Source organism: Callionymus lyra, chromosome 8 (genome assembly GCF_982586985.1).
Source record: "Callionymus lyra chromosome 8, fCalLyr1.hap1.1, whole genome shotgun sequence".
Classification (NCBI taxonomy): domain Eukaryota; kingdom Metazoa; phylum Chordata; class Actinopteri; order Syngnathiformes; family Callionymidae; genus Callionymus; species Callionymus lyra.
In genome coordinates this window covers 6,193,047-6,215,634 of record NC_141825.1, presented here as the reverse complement: position 1 = coordinate 6,215,634, position 22,588 = coordinate 6,193,047, and the positions used below count along the sequence as shown (strand labels likewise).

At 40.6% G+C, this 22,588-nt stretch overlaps 1 protein-coding gene across 1 annotated transcript in view; it reads left to right on the top strand.

Annotated features, from left to right (window-relative positions):
* The window catches only part of kcnq1.2 (potassium voltage-gated channel, KQT-like subfamily, member 1.2), a 164,717-nt gene that overhangs the window by 65,906 nt on the left and 76,223 nt on the right, over window positions 1-22,588 (top strand). The gene's annotated exons all lie outside the window — the stretch shown is intronic.

The following is a 22,588-nucleotide window of genomic DNA, read 5'->3' as shown; positions in this document are numbered from 1 at the left end:
ATAGCGCTGACCTTTAAATGTTCTTTACTGTCACAAAAAACATACATTTTTAAAAAATGTTATCCATGATGTGTTAAGAGGAATCTTAACAATTCTAAATAACAACCTACATTTTTTGGGGAACTTGCCTGCTTTAGATAAACAAATAAAATGATGGACGGGTGGATGGATACATAGATAGATGGACGGACATAGGGAAAGGATGGATACATGGTAGGATGGATGAATGGATAAATGGATTGATATTGAATTTCTCCTTTAAACAAATTCTACACCACGGATCAATACAATTAGATGGATTTATGGAAGGACTGATGGATGGATAAGCAGAGGAAATGGATGGATAAAATGATGGATAGATGGATAGATAGATGATAGATGGATTGATAGATAGATGGATAAATGGAAAGATGGATAAATAGATGGAAAGATTGATAGATGGATGGATAGATGGAAAGATGGATGGATATATGGATAGATAGATGGAAAGATGGATGGATATATGGATAGATGGATGGAAAGATGGATAGATGAATGGATGAATGGATGATGGATGGATGGATGGATAGATAGATGATAGATGGATTGATAGATAGATGGAAAGATTGATAGATGGATGGAAAGATGGATGGATATATGGATAGATAGATGGAAAGATGGATGGATATATGGATAGATGGATGGAAAGATGGATAGATGAATGGATGAATGGATGATGGATGGATGGATGGATGAATGGATGTTAGATAGATAGATGGATGGATGAATTGATGAATGGATGATGATGGATGGATGGATGAATGGATGTTAGATAGATGGATGGATGGATGGATGGATGGATGGATGGATGGATGGATGGATAGGAAAAATGCTTGTATTATTGAATTTAAAACAATTCAAATATTTGTTCTTATTGTTGTAAATACATTTTCAAGACTTCATAAAGTGATCAGGACACGGACGACACCGTTGATCCATAAAGATTAAAGAAATGAGGAGTCGCTATGAATCCAAATCCAGTGGAATTCCAAAAAAATATACCTTTAGACATACGTCCTTTAAGGAAAAATTTTGGTCGAAATGCTGGAAAAGCAAATGTGTTAAGGCATCGAGGAATAAAACCAGTTTGTACTTTGTGTCCCGTGTGTGAGTTCGACTCCCCCTGATGTCGCTGATATCAAAGGTTTCAAAAGTGTCGCGGGGAGAGAGAGGGTGGCGGTCCGGTCTCAAACCCACCCGGAGCCATTTCCAATATCTGCCTTCCAAGGGTTCTGAACGTCTTGATTTCTCGCTAATATTGACTCGAGTGCATATTCTGTTGACACACCCGACATCACACTCCAGCCCTTGTCTGCGCTTGTAAAGTCGGGAGAGGAAAACCAACACAGAGTCCGAAGCCCTGCCAATCTCGTCCCCTCCTCCTGCTCCTGCGTCGCTAGGCAGCACTGTTTTCTTCCAGGACCCTCTTTCTCTCGCACCGTTTGTCCTGGTGAAAGGGGTCAGCGCCTCTGCACGGCGGAACCAGAGGGCCAGGAGTCTCGGGGCAAGACTCCGTGGCAAGTCCACTGCTAATTGCTCTCAGCGAATCCTCATCTATTGTTGCCGACGGGTTTTTTTTTCATTTGAATGTGAATGAGTGGAAACTTGCCCGGTGCTGAGAGTGTAAGGTACACAAGCCGGCGTCGGTACACAATGACTTTTCTGCTGACGGAAGCGCTGTTGGCTTTTTGACTTTGCATATGTTAAGACGTCGCTGCGGTTCTGGACGCTTCGCTGAATGATAATGACTCAATAATCAAAGTATTTCTTGAAGTTGTGTAAATGGTGGCTTTAGAAAAACACAAAGCTAGCGTCACTGCTGGGCCTAGTGGTTAAGATGTGTTTGAGCAGAAGGCTTGGTTTGTGACCCTGGTCTAGAAGAAAATCTACAAATATTACTTACTTACTTTCTTTCTACAAGCCAACGCAGTTATTGAATCAGGGAGTTGTTTTTAGTTTATTTTATCTAACCTTTGTTGATGGAATTGAAAAAAAAAGTTTTTTGGCAAAGGAATGATCTTTGTGACCAGGCCTAACTTATTAGTTATAAAAGAGAAGTACTACAGAACCTCACAGAGTAATAGTTCCGGGACTTGTTGAGTAATACTACCATGCTTTGCTCATTTAAACAACAGGGCTAGATCATACTATTTTATTAAAAAATAAACGTAATAAATCTCAACAAGTAGCTTGGTAATACTACTTTTCCTCACGGAGGAATACTACACAGCCTCGCGGAGTAATACTATACAGCCTTGCGGGTGTTCTACTATACAGCCGAGCAGAGTAATACTACACAGCCTCGCGGAGTAATACTATACAGCCTTGCGGGTGTTCTACTATACAGCCGAGCAGAGTAATACTATACAGCCTTGCGGGTGTTCTACTATACAGCCGAGCAGAGTAATACTATACAGCCTTGCGGGTGTTCTACTATACAGCCGAGCAGAGTAATACTATACAGCCTTGCAGAGTAATATTACAGAGCCTTGTGGAGTAAAACTACAGAACCTTGTAGAGTAATATTACGGAGCCTCGTGGAGTAATATTAAAGAGCCTAGCAGAGTAATATTACAGAGACTTGCAGAGTAATATTACAGAGCTGTGTGGAGTAATACTACAGAGCCATGTGGAGTAACATTAACGAGCTGTATGGAGTAATACCACAGAGCCTTGTTGAGTAATACTACTGAGCCATGTGGAGTAATATTAAAGAGCCTTGGAGAGTAATACTACAGAGCCATGTGGAGTAATAGTACAGAGCCTTGTGGAGTAAAACTACAGAACCTTGTGGAGTAATATTACAGAGCCTCGTCGCGTAATATTAAAGAGCCTTGCAGAGTAATATTACAGAGCCTTGCAGAGTAATAGTACAGAGACTTGCAGAGTAATACTACAGAGCTGTGTGTAGTAATATTACAGAGACGTGTGGTGTAATATTACAGAGACGTGTGGTGTAATATCACAGAGCCTTGTGGTGTAATAATACAGAGCCTTGTGGAGTAATACTACAAAGCCTTGTGGAGTAATATTAAAGAGCCTTGGAGAGTAATACTACAGAGCCATGTGGAGTAATACTACAGAGGCATTTGGAGTAATGCTACAGAGCCTTGTGGAGTAATACTACAGAGCCTTGTGGAGTAATATTACAGAGCCTTGTGCAGTAATATTAAAGAGCCTTGTGCAGTAATATTACAAAGCCTTGTGGAGTAATACTACTTAGCCTTGTGGAGTAATACTACAGATCCATGTGGAGTAATGCTACAGAGCCTTGTGGAGTAATACTACAGAGCCATGTGGAGTAATGCTACAGAACCTTGTGGAGTAATACTACAGAGCCTTGTGGAGTAATACTACAGAGCCTCGTCGCGTAATATTAAAGAGCCTTGCAGAGTAATATTACAGAGCCTTGCAGAGTAATAGTACAGAGACTTGCAGAGTAATACTACAGAGCTGTGTGTAGTAATATTACAGAGACGTGTGGTGTAATATCACAGAGCCTTGTGGTGTAATAATACAGAGCCTTGTGGAGTAATACTACAAAGCCTTGTGGAGTAATATTAAAGAGCCTTGGAGAGTAATACTACAGAGCCATGTGGAGTAATACTACAGAGCCATGTGGAGTAACATTAATGAGCTGTATGGAGTAATACCACAGAGCCTTGTTGAGTAATACTACTGAGCCATGTGGAGTAATATTAAAGAGCCTTGGAGAGTAATACTACAGAGCCATGTGGAGTAATAGTACAGAGCCTTGTGGAGTAAAACTACAGAACCTTGTGGAGTAATATTACAGAGCCTCGTCGCGTAATATTAAAGAGCCTTGCAGAGTAATATTACAGAGCCTTGCAGAGTAATAGTACAGAGACTTGCAGAGTAATACTACAGAGCTGTGTGTAGTAATATTACAGAGACATGTGGTGTAATATCACAGAGCCTTGTGGTGTAATAATACAGAGCCTTGTGGAGTAATACTACAAAGCCTTGTGGAGTAATATTAAAGAGCCTTGGAGAGTAATACTACGGAGCCATGTGGAGTAATACTTTAGAGGCATTTGGAGTAATGCTACAGAGCCTTGTGGAGTAATACTACAGAGCCTTGTGGAGTAATATTACAGAGCCTTGTGCAGTAATATTAAAGAGCCTTGTGCAGTAATATTACAAAGCCTTGTGGAGTAATACTACTTAGCCTTGTGGAGTAATACTACAGATCCATGTGGAGTAATGCTACAGAGCCTTGTGGAGTAATACTACAGAGCCATGTGGAGTAATGCTACAGAACCTTGTGGAGTAATACTACAGAGCCTTGTGGAGTAATACTACAGAGCCTTGTGCAGTTATATTAAAGAGCCTTGGAGAGTAATATTACAGAGCCTTGTGGAGTAATACTACTAAGCCTTGTGCAGTAATATTAAAGCATCTTGGAGAGTAATATTACAGAGCCTTGTGGAGTAATACTACAGAGCCTTGGAGAGTAATACTACAGCAACTGATGAGCTTTTGTGTAGTGCAGGACCTGCTGCTTTTGTGAGTCTGTCAAATTAAAAGTGGTCAAAGAGAACGTACAGTGACGCGTCCAAATCTCTGCTCACACGCAGACAGCTGAACAAATTGGTCGACCCCTCCCTCCATGCAGACCACTTGTTCCTCCTTTTCCTCGGAGTCCAAGAGTTCTCGTCTGTGCCCCCCCTTCTTCATCCCTACCAGTGGTTAATTGAGCCCCTGCCAGGCCTCGCCCCTTTATTGCCACCATTTGTCAAAGAGCTGAAGGGCCGAATAATGCCCGAGAGCTCATGCAAATGAAGAATCTCCCCGTTTCCCCGTCCGTCCATCTCTTTATCGCTCTCAGAGCAAACAGATCTGGCCCCGGGACGCTCCGGGCAAACACTGGCCTGACAAAGAGTCGGCCTGGTTTGAGGGGCGAGTCGTTCTGCCCCGTCCAGCCTCGGTGGTCCCAAATCTCATTTTCTTGTTTTATTTTGTGAGACCTTTGCAAGAGAATCTTTTTTGTCTTTTGTTGAAGAAGACCCTCGGATGTAGACAGAACAATGTCTCATTATAGACGCCATCGTGGAAACGTGAGAAATCTGTCTGGTCTTTGTGACGTGATCTAAAGAAGCTTCCTTTAGGAATGTAAAGATGATTTTAAAGTCAAGATTCTTCTTGAGGTCTCATCCCATACCACTCCATAATGGTTCTTTTCCTGATCTTGGCTCTATACTAGTCAACTCTACAATCTATACTATGCTTAGTACCTGCTCAGCTCTGGTTCAAGGTGAGCCATGACTTCGACCACAAGTACATTTTATCCGTTCTGAAAAGTTGTGTCTTGGTCGCGTCCCAAAAGTTGTGCTATGTTATGACGGCCCCACCACAAGTAGGTTGCAGGGCCCGTGGAAACGCAACACAATAGGGTCAAGTCAAGTAAGGCTGAAGCTTGGCTGTTAATTTGCTATTATTTTGCTCCTCAAAATAATAGCAAATGCTTCTAAAAATAGGTCGATCTATTTTCATTTAGATTATTATTATTATATTATTATTATTTCCCTAGATGCCCCTCGGTAAAATCATTCAGAAATTTCCCGATGTTTTACCACATTTTTGCTGAAGACATCCAGCTCTACTGCTCTTTTGATCCAACTGAGCCTCAGAGGCTGAACTCAGTCAATTGTTTGCTAGAAATCAAACAATGAGTGAAAAGACTTTGCAGTTTAATGTGGACAAAACTGAATTATTGCTCCTGATGATAAGGTTCCAGGGTTGAGTCACTACTTGGGTAACTTAGGTCAGTCTGTCAAACTTAGCCTGAGATACCTGGGTGTTATATTTGACCTGGTCTGGAAAAGAGCTGTATAAATAAAAATTACTTACTTACTTACTTATTGCTCATTTTTTTTACACCATGGTATGTGACGGCAGGTTCTTAAGAGAGTCGTTGTTGTGAATGACCATTTTTTGACTACATGTTGAATGACTGTATTTTATATCAAATGGAAATTTAAAGCCAAAATCTGTGTATCTTTGTGGTCTAGTTAGTAATTACCGTGTATGTCAGAACCGTCGACATTATGATACAAAATTCCAACACAGTTAAGAGTTAAATACAAAGTCTTGTTAGCATCAGGCTACTTCAAAACACCTGTACCACATACTTAGTGTTTGGATGGATGGATGGATGGATGGATGGATGGATGGATGGATCTTTCCCCGTCCACAGTTTTTACAGTTCTTGACGTTCCACGATAATTTAGAAAGAAAACTGTGAAAATAAATCTTTGTTGTGTTAGCATTAGCATCGGGTCGGTTTGCCGGGTCACTGCTGCTGTGTAAACCTAACCAAAGTCGTCGGACCTATGGCTGTCCCGGGACAGGTGTGCAGTGGGTATCATTTTCCGGCGCCGCCCCGTCCCTCGGCCCTAATGTCGGGCTGTCATCGGCACATGTGCAGCTGCCGTCCCGCAGCACACTCGCCGCTGATAAGAGAAACCATTAGACCGAGGCAGCTAGTTTCTGTGTAGCGCTCTTTGTGTTGAGAGACCTGTGCGCTCACGCTGTATGAGTTAGCCTCCCAATGAAGCTAATGATGCCATATGGACCCTCATAGAGGGATGTTTGTTCTGGCTCTGCCTCTCTGTTGCCGTGAGGAAAACCATCTTATTGTAAAATCACATGCGATTAAAGACGAGTTAAGATGTAAATTTTACAAACAGAATTACAAAGTTTTGCCCTCTTTTTGGAGGTAACATTACAAGTAAATTAAATATGTGTGTGTTGACTTCAGTGGCAAGAATTATTTTACATTGATATTTCAGTTTCATTGAAAATACATATGTATATGTAAACATTTTGGACTCAAAAGTAAAGACCAAACTCCCTTTGAGTACATACATCTAGTTCAAACTAGTTTTAATGATGTAATTGTAGCACAACTAGTGAAAGTACATTTCTTGAATATTTTTATTATTTCAATCATGGTTATTGGATTGAATATGTGTCTATTTGTACAAAACTCTTTTCATTGTAATATTGACGTTAGAAAATGATCTTAAGCTACGCCTACTTAAAACACTTTGATGAAACTTGTTGATCATAACCACACCCACTATGCTATGATTGGTCAATCATGGAGATTTGTCAGCGAGCGTCATCAATCTCGGAAGCCTCCACCTCCAAGGGACTCGTTGTATAAACAAAGCAAGGGGCGTGACTACAGTGGCTGGAAGAGGAGTGAAGCCATTATTACGTCATAATGGACTCTCGTAACCTTTCGTTCGCCCAGATTTCAGAGCAACTTTATGAAGTAAGAAGTTGAAAACATGGTCATGATGAGGGACTTACTGCATCTTGGAGAGAAGAACATTTACTACATGTCAGGAGAGTTCTGATTCTTACTCACTTCATATCTATATTCAAGCATGTACGTGTCGCTCTGCCCTGCAGGGGGCCGTGCCCCCTGAGCCCGGGGTCTTTGTTGTGAGTGCAAAGCCATGAGTCAGTCGTGTGGGAACCGTCGCAGCCTCAGCTCCTCGCTCTCCCACGCTAACGCTCTCATCCCGCGGACCTCACCCCTGCTCAGGAGGTGCGTCGCTGTGGGGAAATAACTCTCACGCTGATAGAGGAAGGATGGAGGTGGTTGAGACACGTTCTTGGATTCAAAACACATTTCTTCTGTGAATTTTATGAGAGGATCAGGAAGGCATGACTCGACAATCTCCTTTTTTAGATCTATTTAAAAAACAATTCTGAGAAAAGGTCTGATCAAAAGTGGATTTCTAGATATTATCAGTCAATTAAATAAAAATAAAATAAAAACGTCAAGGCTCCTGAACGCCACCACCATGACAACATGTTTATCCCTGAGGTCAAGGTCTCATTTTGTATGTTGTGGCTTCATGTTTGTAGAGACGTTAAGAAATTAAAGCGTCGACAATTTAGTTTGCGTTGGTTTACATCCACACCAGCTTGAGGGTATTACCACGTTAGTGGCTACACTCAAGACGACCCACCGGATCTAAAGTTTTCACTCAAATGTAACTTAATCAAGTCAATGGAATCATTTCTTATCACACTTTCTACATGTTGATGTTGTTGTGTTGCCACACATTCGTAGTTACATTTACTCAGCTCTTTGAAATGCGAGCTGAGGAAAATAATTGACCTTTTCTCACATAATTCATGTTTTAATTCCTACACTTTAAAGTCATTTTTATCATTTTATTGTCTCATTTCTGCCTGTAATTGTAATACTACTGTTGCAGGAGCCAAGGCCTTAAGTAGGCAAGTTGGCTTTTTGTTCATTAAATCTGTTTTTGAATTTCAATCTCACCACATGCTAGATAGAGAAACTATTTTTAATACTATTTATTTTCAACTGTGATGTAGAGCGAAGGCAGATTTCAAGTGAATGCTATACTTGCCAGCTTAGCATAGCTGTGTAGCTGTATCTGTGTAGCTGTATCTTAGCATAGCCTCATCTTAGCATAGCTGTGTAGCTTTATCTTAACATATCCTCATCATAGCATAGCTGTGTAGCTTTATCTTGGTATAGCTGTGTAGCTTTATCATAGCATAGCCTCATCCTAGCACAGCTGTGTACCTTTATCTTGGTATAGCTGTGTAGCTTTATCATAGCATCGCCTCATCCTAGCATAGCTGTGTACCTTTATCTTGGTATAGCTGTGTAGTTTTATCTTAGCATATTCTCATTTTAGCATAGTTATGTAGCTATCTTAGCATAGCCTCATCATAGCATAGCTGTGTACCTTTATCTTGGTATAGCTGTGTAGCTTTATCTTAGCATATTCTCATTTTAACATAGTTATGTAGCTAGCTTAGCATATCCTCATCATAGCATAGCTGTGTACCTTTATCTTGGTATAGCTGTGTAGCTTAATCTTAGCATAGCCTCATCCTAGCTAACAGCGCTAGCTTCCTTAAGGTGAACCTTAACAGACCCTAACACTTTACTTATGTTGGTAACTAGAATCAAATGTTTGTAACTCTTCAATTAAACCTTTGATTTCTAATACTAAATTGACGATAATTTAATCAACGTCTAGAATGGAGTCCATGCTGTCCATCACAGGGACATCATCATCATCATCATCTGATAAACATCGTCCAGTTTCGACGTTCAAGGTCAACATGGTCTGACAGTCAAAGGGCGTAGGACGGGCCGGAGCAGGACCCCGGGGCGTTCTGTCCTTCGCCCCAGAATGATAGACGAGTCGATGAGCGACGACTCTCTATCATGAGCATTGTTGTGTTCCGAGTGGGAGTTTTGGGGGAGTCCAGTCTTTGTGTGGATGAATGGATGAATAGACGAGGAGGGTGAAACACTAGCACCCCCTCACCCCAACCCCCCCTCCATGCTGGATATCTGTATGTTTTAGGTCGGCCATTTCACGGGCCCCCCGGCCCCTGTCCATGGATGCGGGGACAGATACCATCAATTATGACCTTGGTCACCATATGGCTGCTGGCTGTATAAGACGAGACCTTGCTCACTTCACAGCAGCCTGCAGACGCTCTGAGATGATGTGTGTGTGTGTGTGTGTGTGTGTGTGTGTGCGCGTGTGTTTGTGTGTGCGTGTGTGTGTGCGTAATAGGTTGGGCTTGTATTACAGGGCGGCCCAAGTGTCAGAGGTCAGGATTGAGTTACAGGATTGAGTGATACCTTTGTGTGTTCGTGCGCTCGGCTTTTCTGGGGACACTTTCAGTTTGTAGCTGATTTAGGGCTTTTTATCATAACGCTTGTATCATCACGCAACTTGTTTTTATTTTGTATTTTAAATGTTCAGTTTTAGTTTAGAACATTACCTTAGTATTATGTAAAAAAAACAAAACAACTACAATATATATATCGTTATTAATTGACTAACCATTTTAATTCATCTTTATGAACTTTTTGGTTTTATGAATTCTAGATTAAAAAAAAAATCATATACCTGTATATTTTCTTTTTATCTAATATATCTAAACCTTTTTAATGGTATTTTGTCATTTTTATTGATTTATATAACATTTCTCTTGAAAAAGAATAGTTAAATAGTGTAGTGTTATTTACTAATAGCTTTTTTCTTTGTCATTTAAAACATTTTTAAAACATTGTATTGTGCTGAATTTAACATTTTAAAGTAATACACGCTAGAGTAATACACGCTAAAGTTATACATGCTAAAGTTCCACATGCTAAAGTTATACATGAAAAATTAATAGATGCTAAAGTCGTAAACTCTAAAGTTATACATGCTGAAGTTACACACACTAAAGTTTCAAAAACGCTAAAGTCATACATGCTAGAGTTATACATGCAAAAGTCATACACGCTAGTCATACACACTAAAGTTGCACATGCTAGAGTTATACATGTTAAAGTCGTACATTCTAAAGTCGTACACTCTAAAGTTAATTGACCAGTAATGTACCAACATGATGAATGAAAGTTGGTTTTCAAAACAAGGGCATTCATGTAAATTTCTTGTGGATTTGTTTTTGTCCACACAAAAATAAACATGTTTAATTAAAACATTTAGTGCATATATATATATATATATATATATATATATATATATATATATATATATTATCTCTTTTTTGATCTCATGGATTTTTAATTGAAAATAAAATGTGGTGAAATACATTAACATTACATATTATTTATATTTACATTTTAGAGCAAAAGCGTAAATAATCACATGTGTCGAACTTGTCAAAGTTCAGCAATCATTTGATTTGGACTCAAGTTTCAAGATTTGATCTATTTTAGCAAATTTTCAAAGACTTAAAAAGAGAAACAACTTATGATGAGTTTGATTGTTTGGTGAAGTGGAAAAAAACACAGATTAGTTAAGACATGATCACACTTGTTGTTCCTTTTGTAAATCTACTTTTTTTTGGTGTGTGATTAGGTTTGAAGCCCCTGATGACGTGATGAAGGATTAATGTGTTCGTGTCAACAGCTACTGGAACCAGTGACTGATGTTCGGGTCTTGTTTTTAAGATCAGCTTCTTGAAAACAACTAAATGTTTCCGGACACTTGATTTAAAAGATCCTCCTGTGTGTCATCAGCAGACACGCTGGTGAGAAGATGCTGCTGTTTGGTACTCGTCGTGTGAAAGAGGCAGCGGGGAAAACAAGGAAACATCTGGGTGATTAATCTTTGGCAGGGGAAGAAAACATGTTCGCCACGACACACTCACATTCCTGGTTACATCACATACACATCAGAGGAATGACTGTTGTGTGTGTGTGTGTGTGTTTGTGTGTGTGTATGTGTGTGTGACTCAGCATTGTTAGTTGTTGACAATCTTGTTAAATCCATCATTTTTTTTCCATGTAGACACGTATTCATTGATTTATATTGACAATCATACAACTGCATATACATCACGATTCAACATTGTTCATTATAAGAACATTATCTGAAAACAATGAATACTTCTACACAAAATACGCACTAAAGTCTTAACTTCTAAAGTTATACATGCACAAGTCATACACACTAAAGTTATACATGCTAAAGTTATGCATGCTAGAATTATACATGCTAGAGTTGTACATGCACAATTCATACACACTAAAGTTACACATGCTAAAGTTATATATTCTAGAGTTATACGTGCAAAAGTTGTACATGCTAAAGTCATACACACTAAAATTACACATGCTAAAGTGGTATACTCTAAAGTTACACATGCTAAGTTACACAATCTAAAGTGGTATACTCTAAAGTTACACATGCTAAGCTACACATTCTAAAGTAACACATGCTAAAGTTAAAAATGCTAGAGTTATACATGCTAAAGTTATACACGCTTAAGTCATACACTTAAGTAACACACTCTTAAGTAATACATGCTAAATTTACACATGCTAAAGTTGTACTCTCTAAAGTTACACATGCTAAAGTCATTCACGCTAAGGTACACAAGCTAAAGTCATACACGCTAAGGTTACACAAGCTAAAGTATACATGCTAAAGCTGTACGTGAAAAATGTATCTATGCTAATGTTATCTATGCTAAAGTCATACATGTTAAAGCCGTTACTTCTTAAGTAATATACGCTAAAGTTATGATAAACTCATACACTGTATGCTAAAGTCATACATGGTAAAGTTGCACACGCTAAAGTCATAGATGCTAAAGTCGTACAATATAAAGTTACACAAGCTAAAGTTACACATGCTAGAGTTAAACAAGCTAAAGATATACATGCTATGTCATACATGCTGAGGTTAAACAAGCTAAAGTATACATGCTAAAGTTGTGCGTGAAAAATGTATTTATGCTAATGCTATCAACGCTAAAGTCATAAACGCTAAAGACATAAATGCTAAAGTCTTGAAGTCATTCATGCCCGTATAGCAAACTCTTCTCTGGGTCCAGACCCTATTTGTTTTTTAATGGATTTCCTCTCAGACAGTTGGCATGAGAGCGACGGCTCCGTCTCACGTGATCTACGACAACAAGCACCTTGTTACACACACACACACACAGACACACACACACACACACACACACACACACACACACACACACACACACACACACACAACAAACAAGTGTTCGTGCACGAGTCCCACAAGTTTGATGGAGGTATTAAGAAACAAAACACTCGTACAGAGGCAGGAAGTGCAGCAAGTGGTCGCTGCCAAGTTAAACCTCTGTGTGTGTGTCAAGAGACCAGAGCCTTTATGAATGTCCAAGTGTGTGTGTGTGTGTGTGTGTGTGTGTGTGTGTGTGTGTGTGTGTGTGTGTGTGTGTGTGTGTGTGTGTGTGTGTGTGTGTGTGTGTGTGTGTGTGTGTGTGTGTGTGTGTGTGTGTGTGTGTGTGTGTGTGTGTGTGTGTGTGTGTGTGTGTTAATCCAGGATGTACGTGCCCTTAAAGACTCCAGTAAGACCTACATTGTTATTTGTCTTGAACCACAAAAGAATAAGTTCCACTGCCTTAATCCTTCTTCCAGAAACAGGAACGATTGTAGAGGTCAGAGCAGACTTGTAGGTCAAGACCACCTCAGTCCAGGCCCAGACCAGAGACCCAGACCAGAGACCCAGACCAGAGAGCCCGACCAGAGAGCCCGACCAGAGACCCAGACCAGAGACCCAGACCAGAGACCCAGACCAGAGACCCAGACCAGAGACCCTGACCAGAGACCCTGACCAGAGACCCTGACCAGAGACCAGAGATCCTGACCAGAGACCCTGACCAGAGACCCTGACCAGAGACCCTGACCAGAGACCCTGACCAAGACCAGAGACCCTGACCAGAGACCCAGACCAGAGACCCTGACCAGAGACCCTGACCAGAGACCCAGACCAGTGACCCAGACCAGTGACCCAGACCAGAGACCCAGACCAGAGACCCAGACCAGAAACACAGACCAGAGACCCAGACCAGAAACACAGACCAGAGACCAAGATCAGAGACCCAGACCAGACCAGAGGCCATGACCAAAAACCCAGACTCAGACCAGAGACCCAGACCAGAGACCAGAGGCCATGACCAAAGACCCAGACCAGAGACCAAGAGTGGAACAAAGTCAAACCATAACTTTCATGAAGGGTTGAGTTGGTGTTCTCTGGCTCTGTGCCGACGGTGCCACAGTTGTTATGCCACAAAGGTCTTGACCTGATTGTGAACAACATTTTCAACTTTGACGTAGAGAAAACAGTTGATTCACTTTATTAAGTTTCTTTGATCTTGTGGAACAACAACGGGGAGGACAACAGGAAATAGGAATCGAAAAGTGAAGATGAACCTTCTTCAGGATTATAATATAGTATTTTTTTATGTATTTTTTTGTTTTGTTTTTGGCATTTTGATCAGGCGGAAGGTAATCAATTTGTTTCAAGTTTCAACACGTGAACATGAAGTCCTGTGTGGCTCTCACACACCTGGACCGGTTCCTGAGCTGCCGGTCCAACGCTACAATAACTCTCCCACAGTGGATCTGGACCTTTCAAAAATCCCCAACTTCCCCTCATAGTCCCCCTTAAACCGCTCTCCATTCCTGTCCTTTCATGGGTACCAAAGATGAATCCATCCGGTCACACGCTGTGCGGTGGCCGGCGGTCTGGTCGGGGGTTGGGGGGGCCGGTCTTGGCCGCCACCAGGCGTGATTGTTATCAGTGGGTAATCCCCCACTCAGACCGGGCAGCGACGCTTCCACCCGGGCGCCCTCGACACGTCTTGTTACTCTTAGCGAGCGCTTAGTTTACAGGAAGTGACCTTCACGATTCATCATATGCTTTGTCTTTGTGACGTGTTGTTGACCCCCCCCCCCCCAAAAACAAAAACAATAAAATAAGAAATGTAACTTTTGAAAGTGTTATATTGTTTGTTTGGTGGTTAATAATCTTTATTTTTATTCTATTTTCTTTTTTTCTATGTCATTTTCCATCTTTAACTTTTTTGTAGTTATCACAGTAAACGCTAAGGGATTTATACATATATTTACTTGAACAAATATATATTTTACGTTGAGTATTTTAAGTGCTTTTTGAAACAAATTATATTTAATTCTTATGGTCATAAATAGCTTAAACTGAGCATCTATATATCCACAGAAAACAAGTTAATGGACAGATATATGTATGTATATATTTGTATATATGTATATATGCATATGTGTGTATATATATATATATATATATGTATATGTATATATGCATATATATGTGTATATATATATATATGTATATGTATATGTATATGTATATGTATATGTATATGTATATGTATATGCATATGCATATGCATATGTATATATATGTGTATATATATGTATCTATGTATCTATATGTGTGTATGTATATATATATATATTCAGTATATATATATATATATATATATACACACACACACACAGACACACACAGTGACCTGGTATAAACTTTGTATCCACTCGCTGTGTAGCTAGTATAGTTGTCATCACTGGAGGTTGTGTAGTAAAAACACACACACAGACTCTTGTCATCATTTGCACTGATACGACCTCGAGGCGTGTTGATTCAAAACCGGGCCTCACTGGATCCATATCATTGTGAGCGTGAAGTGTTACTTTTAGCAAATCCCTGCTTTTCCTATCTGGGGTCAAATGACGACCCTCGACGCCGCCGTCCAGTGTGTGTGTGGGAGAAGATGTAGAATAAACACAGAGGTCGAGAGAAAGTTATTATTCGCCGTAAATGTTTATTTTTCCTCTGATAGAAAGAAACGTTTTCAGGAACATCCGTCACGTACGTCCCGGGTCGTTAACGTCGACCTGACGCAGCAGAGGTGGTTCTGGGTCGACGGGGGTTCTGGAGCGAGTGAGCAGGAACAACATCTGCCTTTCATTGCCACAGAATGACTATTGACTATTAGCAGATTCAATCTTCATAGTGGGTTTTAATCTGGGCTCCCTGCAGTCGCAGAAGAACACAGAGACACAAACCAAGATCCGGCTTAAAAATACACTGTTATCATGAATTTACTTATGTTTTTCTGAACTTGTTCGCCTTCTCTGACGAACCTTCTTGATACTGTTCTCTAACGTTCACCCTCACGTTCTCATCATCTTTGACTTTAGACACAAAAACAACGATGAATTGGCAAATACAACATGAAACAAAATAAGCACCGAAACGCAACATACCTCCACCAAGGACCTTACACATGGACGGATGGATGGATGGATGGATGGATAGAGTTGTAGGTTACCTACACAAAATTTAAAGATGGAAAACGTCTTTTTCATGTAGTTTTTTTTCTTCTGAATTAAGTAAAAAGTTGTCATATAATAAATATGCCAAAGAAATATATATATACTGTATATCACATTTAAAAATCATTATTGTTGCATCAAATTATCAGCACAGACGGAAAACTTTTTTTTTGTATTTATGTTGAATATTTTTGTCCTTTTTATTCCCTAAAGAAAAAAGAAAAATAAGAATTGAACTGCCACCAAAACTTTCAAATCTAGTACAGTAACTATATATTTTCAAAATAAAGTGGACACGTGAACACACTTGACTCTCTGAGTGCAGTGGTTTGTCCTTTTAGGTTATTTCTTTTGATCTATGCTCTTTACTTTTGCACTTTATCTCTTTGCACTTTGTTCTTTTTATTTGCAATTTGTTCTCTGTCTTGCTTTTATGATCTTCTGTACCTTCTAGCAACTGCTGTGAACTGGAAACTACAAGAAGATCTCCAGATTAATAAAGTCTTTCTAATCTAATCTAAAATATTTGACATAAAAGTTAAATTTAAAGCAATCACTCACGACATCCAGGTGTCGAGAGATTAAACAGAACTTGAATTGTTTGCATTTTGATCCGATGTCGCGTATCGACACATGTTCGTGGTCCAAGCATGTATTTCCATCACAGCCTTTGATCTGCCGTAACGACAACAAGGCCGTGGAACGATTATGGTCTGTGTGTGTGTGTGTGTGTGTGTGTGTGTGTGTGTGTGTGTGTGTGAGTGTGTGAGTGTGTGAGTGTGTGAGTGTGAGAGAGAGAGAGAGAGAGAGAGAGAGAGAGAGAGAGAGAGAGAGAGAGAGAGAGAGAGAGAGAGAGAGAGAGAGAGAGAGAGAGAGAGAGAGAGAGAGAGAGAGAGAGAGAGAGAGAGAGAGAGAGAGAGAGAGAGAGAGAGAGAGAGAGAGAGAGAGAGAGATATATATATATATATATATATATATATATATATATATATATATATATATATATATATATAGTTGACGCGTGTGAGCGTTGGCGTACGCGTGTGTTGGTGCTCGCTGTGAACATGTGTCGAGCAGTTTTGAGCTGAAAATGGATTTTCCAGAGAGAGTCCATGAACTACAACTGCCGCTACATCGGCCATGACGGCGCCAGGAGTGTGTGTTTACGCGGCACCTGCTGCCACACACACCTGCGGAAACAACCTGCACGGAAGAAACACAAGCAGAACTCAAGCTCAGATCATCATGAGCTGCTTCTTCTTCATAGAAGCAAAAAAAACAACCTTTATTAAGACACTTTTAATGACACTGTGATGCCAAACATGTCTGACCTTTGACCTCCAGGTCTTGGGCGTGCAACTGTTTTGACTCATGTTTGGTTGGTTTGAGTGGATGAGTGGATGAGTGGATGAGTGGATGGATGGATGGATGGATAGATGAATGTCTGAGTGAATGGATGGATGGATGAGTGGATGGATGGATGTGTGGATGGATGAGTGGATGGATGGATGGATGGATGGTTGAGTGGATGGATGGATGGATGGATGGATGGATGGATGGATGAGTGGATGGATGGATGGCTCAGTGGATGGATGTGTGGATGGACTAGTGGATGGATGGATGGATGGATGGTTGAGTGGATGGATGGATGGATGGATGAGTGGATGGATGGATGGATGGATGGCTCAGTGGATGGGTGTGTGGATGGATGAGTGGATGGATGGATGGATGGTTGAGTGGATGGATGGATGGATGGATGAGTGGATGGATGGATGGATGAATTGATGGTTGAGTGGATGGATGGTTGAGTGGATGGATGGATACTGTACACAGTTTGTGTTTCAATCTTTTTTTATTTTGAGTAAAATTGAACAACATCTTGACTTGTCAACAGCTGATATGACTTTGGAGAAAATCTTTTTTTTACTTTCAAAATAAAAAATCTTTATAAATAATAATCTCTATTTATATAGCGCCTTTCTAGACCAGGGTCACAAAGCGCTTTGACAGCCATTCACACATACTGATGGGAGTAGGCTGCACCACATGGCGCCGAATCTGCCCTCAGGAGCAATCAGGGTGAAGGGTCTTGCTCAGGGACACAACGACACAAGCTTGTCTGGAGCTGGGATTGAACCTGCAACCTTTTGGATTGCAGGCAACCACTCTACCATCTGAGCTATGACACCCCTTTAAGACAATAATAATCAATACAAAATAAATTAAAAACAATGGTGGCTGTGGAATATTAATTTTGTTGTTAAAAGTATCATTTTATAGAAATAAGTGAACATTTGATATGGAAATACTTTTTTAGGCAAAAAAGCTATGAAGGACAAAAATTGCCGTTTTACTGTATCCAGGAAAATATACATATTAATATGAAATAAATACATTTAAAAGTTTGGGTTTTTAAAGCATTAGAATACAATATTATTATTTTCTTAAATTCAATAAATGAAGTCTGAAAAATAAATTAATACAAATCATATCATTTCAAAAGTAGTTTAATCTTGACAACAACAAAAAAAGAAAGTATTTTGTGGGTTTTTTCAGGTTGGTGGTGGGTCTACATAAAAAAAGTAAAAGTGACATAAAAGATGTATTATTATAATATATATAATTATAATAGTATATTATATATTATTGAATGTGAAAAGCTACTATTTGAAACTTAAATGTTAAAAATAAAACACCCCAGAAAATGTACATTTGAAATGAATATTCCTGACTTTCAGAACATGCGGAGATTGTTTATGTTTATGGTAAAAATGTAGAATAACAGTCTTCTATCTAACTGGGAGGAGGTCCTGGGTCAATCCCAGAAAATGTCTCCTTTCTTTGGAAGAACTGGAGCAGGAGGTTTTTAGAGTGTTCCTGGCCTTCTTCACGGCAGGTGCTGCCCCCTCGACTTGACTTTTAATTAGTTTTCATTTTATATTTTCCAAAGTTTCTTCCTTGTGCGTAGCGTCTGCTCTGATCGTAGTTGTGTTTCTGTGAAAGCAGCTTCAGGCCGGAGGGCAGCGTCTTGAGAAAAGTCGGGAAAATAACCTTCGCCACGATCCGAGCCTCTGAGAGCGAGCGAGCGGATGATTGATGGCTCTGCTCAGAGACCGCGGTAAACAAAGCCGCAGAGACCGGTCATCTGCACCGTGACTGAAGTAGCGAGTTAAACACACCCAAAAATCTACACACTCAGGCAGACGCTGAGGATATGAGTAGGAATTCAACGGCAGAGTCTCCGTCAGGAAAATATGAAGGTTTAGAATCCGGTCCACAGTGACTCCGAACAAACGCCCTGATCCTCCTGCAGAGACTCGGAGGTTCAGCGGCTCCGCGAGGGTTGTCGGCTCGAGACTCGCGCTTCATTCATCATGTGATCCTAGGAAAGTGGAGGCAGCGACGTTACAGTCTTGAAACGTGAGACGCTCCATGAATAAGGCATGAGACGCTGATTGGACGCGAGTAACTCGACCCGTGAAAATGACTGTAACCAGACGTTTGCTCGCGGGTCGTGGCGGCGTTTTTGTTATGTTTGTAACAACGATTATTTGATGAGTCATGCGTTGAAATCCGAGCCATTTTTTACCCACGATGTCAAACTCATTTCAATTTTTTTATATTTGAAAAGAAAGATTTGTTAGATTTGTTACGAGATTTACAGAATCAAGATCTATAGCATATACTAACATACGCTGTTAGCCGCGAGCTATGCTAGCAAGAGCAGGAATCAGACCTTTGATGCGTTACGGGGCGCCATGAACCAACTTAACCACCAGAGTAAATAAATCATATCTAATCATGAAGTTACTTGCCTGCTTGAGACCTTGGCTCCTGCACAAGCTTGAGTCTGCTGTGTGTGGTCACTTAAATAAACAGTGTCTTTGTAATAGAAAGAAAACTGCAGGAGAGACACAAATCATAATTTTACTTATAATAAATTATACTTTAATAACACAATTTTTTTATTTGTTTAATGTTTAGTTGAAATATACATTTCCTTTTATGTTTAGCTGCAAGTGCTTTTACTGGCTAAGATCTGCGGTCTTGATTTCACCTAAGTAAACAGTGTCTTTGTAATAAACAGAGCGTCTATGCGCTACATGGTTATATGAATAATCAAAGGACAAAATCTCCAAATTATTTAGAATAAATTATACTTAAATTAATAAGAAAACTTTTTTGCATCATTTTAATTACCTTTTTTTTTTATTACATGAAAATGATTTTAGCGGCTTTTTTGTGATGTTTTAAAGAAACTGTGTCTTCGTAATAGCCAGAGCATGTATGTGTTACGGATCAGTTATAATAAATGGCAGGAGGGACAACAATCATCATTTTATTCACAATAAATTGTAAAATTTTCACACCAAAGGCCTCATTTTAATAAAGAAATTAAAACATAATAAAGTAATTGTAATTTTTCGCCGCTAGTCACTGTCCTTGGTGAAACTGAATGAAAAGGCCTGAGACGTCATTTAAAAAACAGTGTCTTTGTAATAGCAAGTGTTACATATAACATGGCAGGAGAGACAGAAATCTTCGTTTTATATCATAAATGATACTTAAATCCTCCCCCCAAAACAACGTTGATGCCATAATTTCATTAATAATAATAATAATAATAAATGACATCAGAACTACAATCACGAGCCGTGACTCACGGTCCACTTGTCTGTCGCGTTCGTCGGCGCCGCCTCGACCCGAGAAACCCGGTAATTACCGCACTCGGCTGCCTCGGAGGAGCCGGCCCGGGCGCTCACCTGGGCAGGTACGGTGTCATTTTCATTTTATAGCAGAGGCGTGTTAAACATTAGCATTCCATCACACACACTTCTTGTTGTCCACAACCTGCCATTACAGTATCGGGTGACATCACGGTCACGCCAGTGTGTGTGTGTGTGTGTGTGTCAGGTGTGGTGGACTCTCCCCGCACGGCAGGAAGCGAGTCACTTCCTCCTCAGACTTTGATGTCAAGACTCATTTCCTTTAGAAGACACAGGGAAGGAAAACATGGTATTTTTTTTAAAGACTTTATTTTGGCAGGACGCCGCTTTCTGGTTACATGTGAACCTGAGCCACGACATACATGACCGGGCGGCGCCCGACGGCTGAACACACTATACTTGACGATATTTCAGGTTTGTTTGGCTCGAGCTGTGATGATGTCATAGATCCTAATCATCGCAAATCCAAGTACGATGTAATCTCACGAAGGTGATGTAACTAACCCTGTAATGAGAGCCAAACTGAGCTCTTCGAATCCGGTTAAGGTAAGGTAAGGGTAAGGTAAAACTTTATTGATCCCTCAGGAGGTCTCCTTTGGGAAATTGTTTTTTTACAATAGCCAGCAATTTTTCATAAACAATAAAAAATAATACATAAAAAATAAAATAAAATAAGAAGAACATAAAGAGGAAGAACAAGATGACACAATCTAAGTCTAAAGACAAAGACAAAGAACATAGGTCAAGGAAAGAAAAACAACAAAGACAAAGGATACAAAGACTAACATGGAACAGAACATCCAGATACTCTCACTCCACTCCTGCCCCCGAACTCAGAATTGTACAATTTAATAGCCCGAGGGATGAATGAGTCCCTGAGTCTATTTGTTTTGCACCTGGGTAGGAGCATTCGTGCACTCATTCTGCTTCTCTGCTCACTGATGACAGTGCTGAGAGGATGACTGTCATCGTCCATGATGGACAGTAGTTTGTTCAATGATCTCCTCTCAGCAACTGTCACCAGTGAGTCCAGCTTCATTCCAACCACAGAACCAGCCCTCCTGATCAACCTGTCCAACCTGTTGACACTCCTCTTGGACACATTTCCACCCCAACACACCACAGCATAGAACAGGACACTGGCCACCACAGACTGGTAGAACATGCAGAGGAGCTTCTTGCAGATGTTAAATGAACGAAGCCTCCTCAGAAAGTACAGTCTACTCTGAACCTTCTTATACACATGGTCTGTGTTGCAGGACCAGTCCAGTTTACTGTCCATCCACACACCGAGGTACTTATAGTTGTCCACTATCTCCACCTCGTCGCCTCTGATGGACACTGGACGTGGCTTTGTCCTGGACCTCCCGAAATCCAAGACCAGCTCCTTGGTTTTTGAGGTGTTCAGCTGCAAGTGGTTCCTCTCACTCCAGTCCACAAAGTCACGTATCAGACTCCTGTACTCGTCTTCGCTGTTGTCCCTGATGCATCCAACAATGGCAGTGTCGTCAGCATACTTCTGGACGAGACTCAGCTCTGAGTTGTAGCAGAAGTCTGAAGTGTAGATGGTGAAGAGGAGAGGGGCCAGTACTGTCCCCTGAGGTGCTCCTGTACTGCACACCATAGTGTCAGACTTGATGTCCTTCAGCCTGACATACTGTGGTCGATCAGTAAGATAGTCCGTAATCCAGGAGACCAGACCAGGGTCCACATGCATCTTAGTCAGTTTGTCCTGCAGCAGAGTGGGTTGGATAGTGTTGAAGGCACTAGAAAAGTCCAGGAACAGGATTCTCACTGAACCGCTTCCTTTATCCAAGTGGGAGTAGGTCCGATGCAGGAGGTGAAGGATGGCATCTTCCACACCAACTGCTGGCTGGTAGGCAAACTGCAGGGGGTCTTGCGCGTGCTGGACTTGTGGCGTAAGATGTTTGAGGACCAGCCGCTCCAGTGTCTTCATCAGCTGCGAAGTCAGTGCCACCGGTCTGTAATCGTTCAGCACACTCGGTCGGATCTTTTTAGGGACTGGAACGATACAGGAAGTCTTCCACAGAGTTGGTACTTTCCCCAGCCGTAGACTGAGGTTGAAGACATGCTGGAGTGGCTCAGCTAGTTC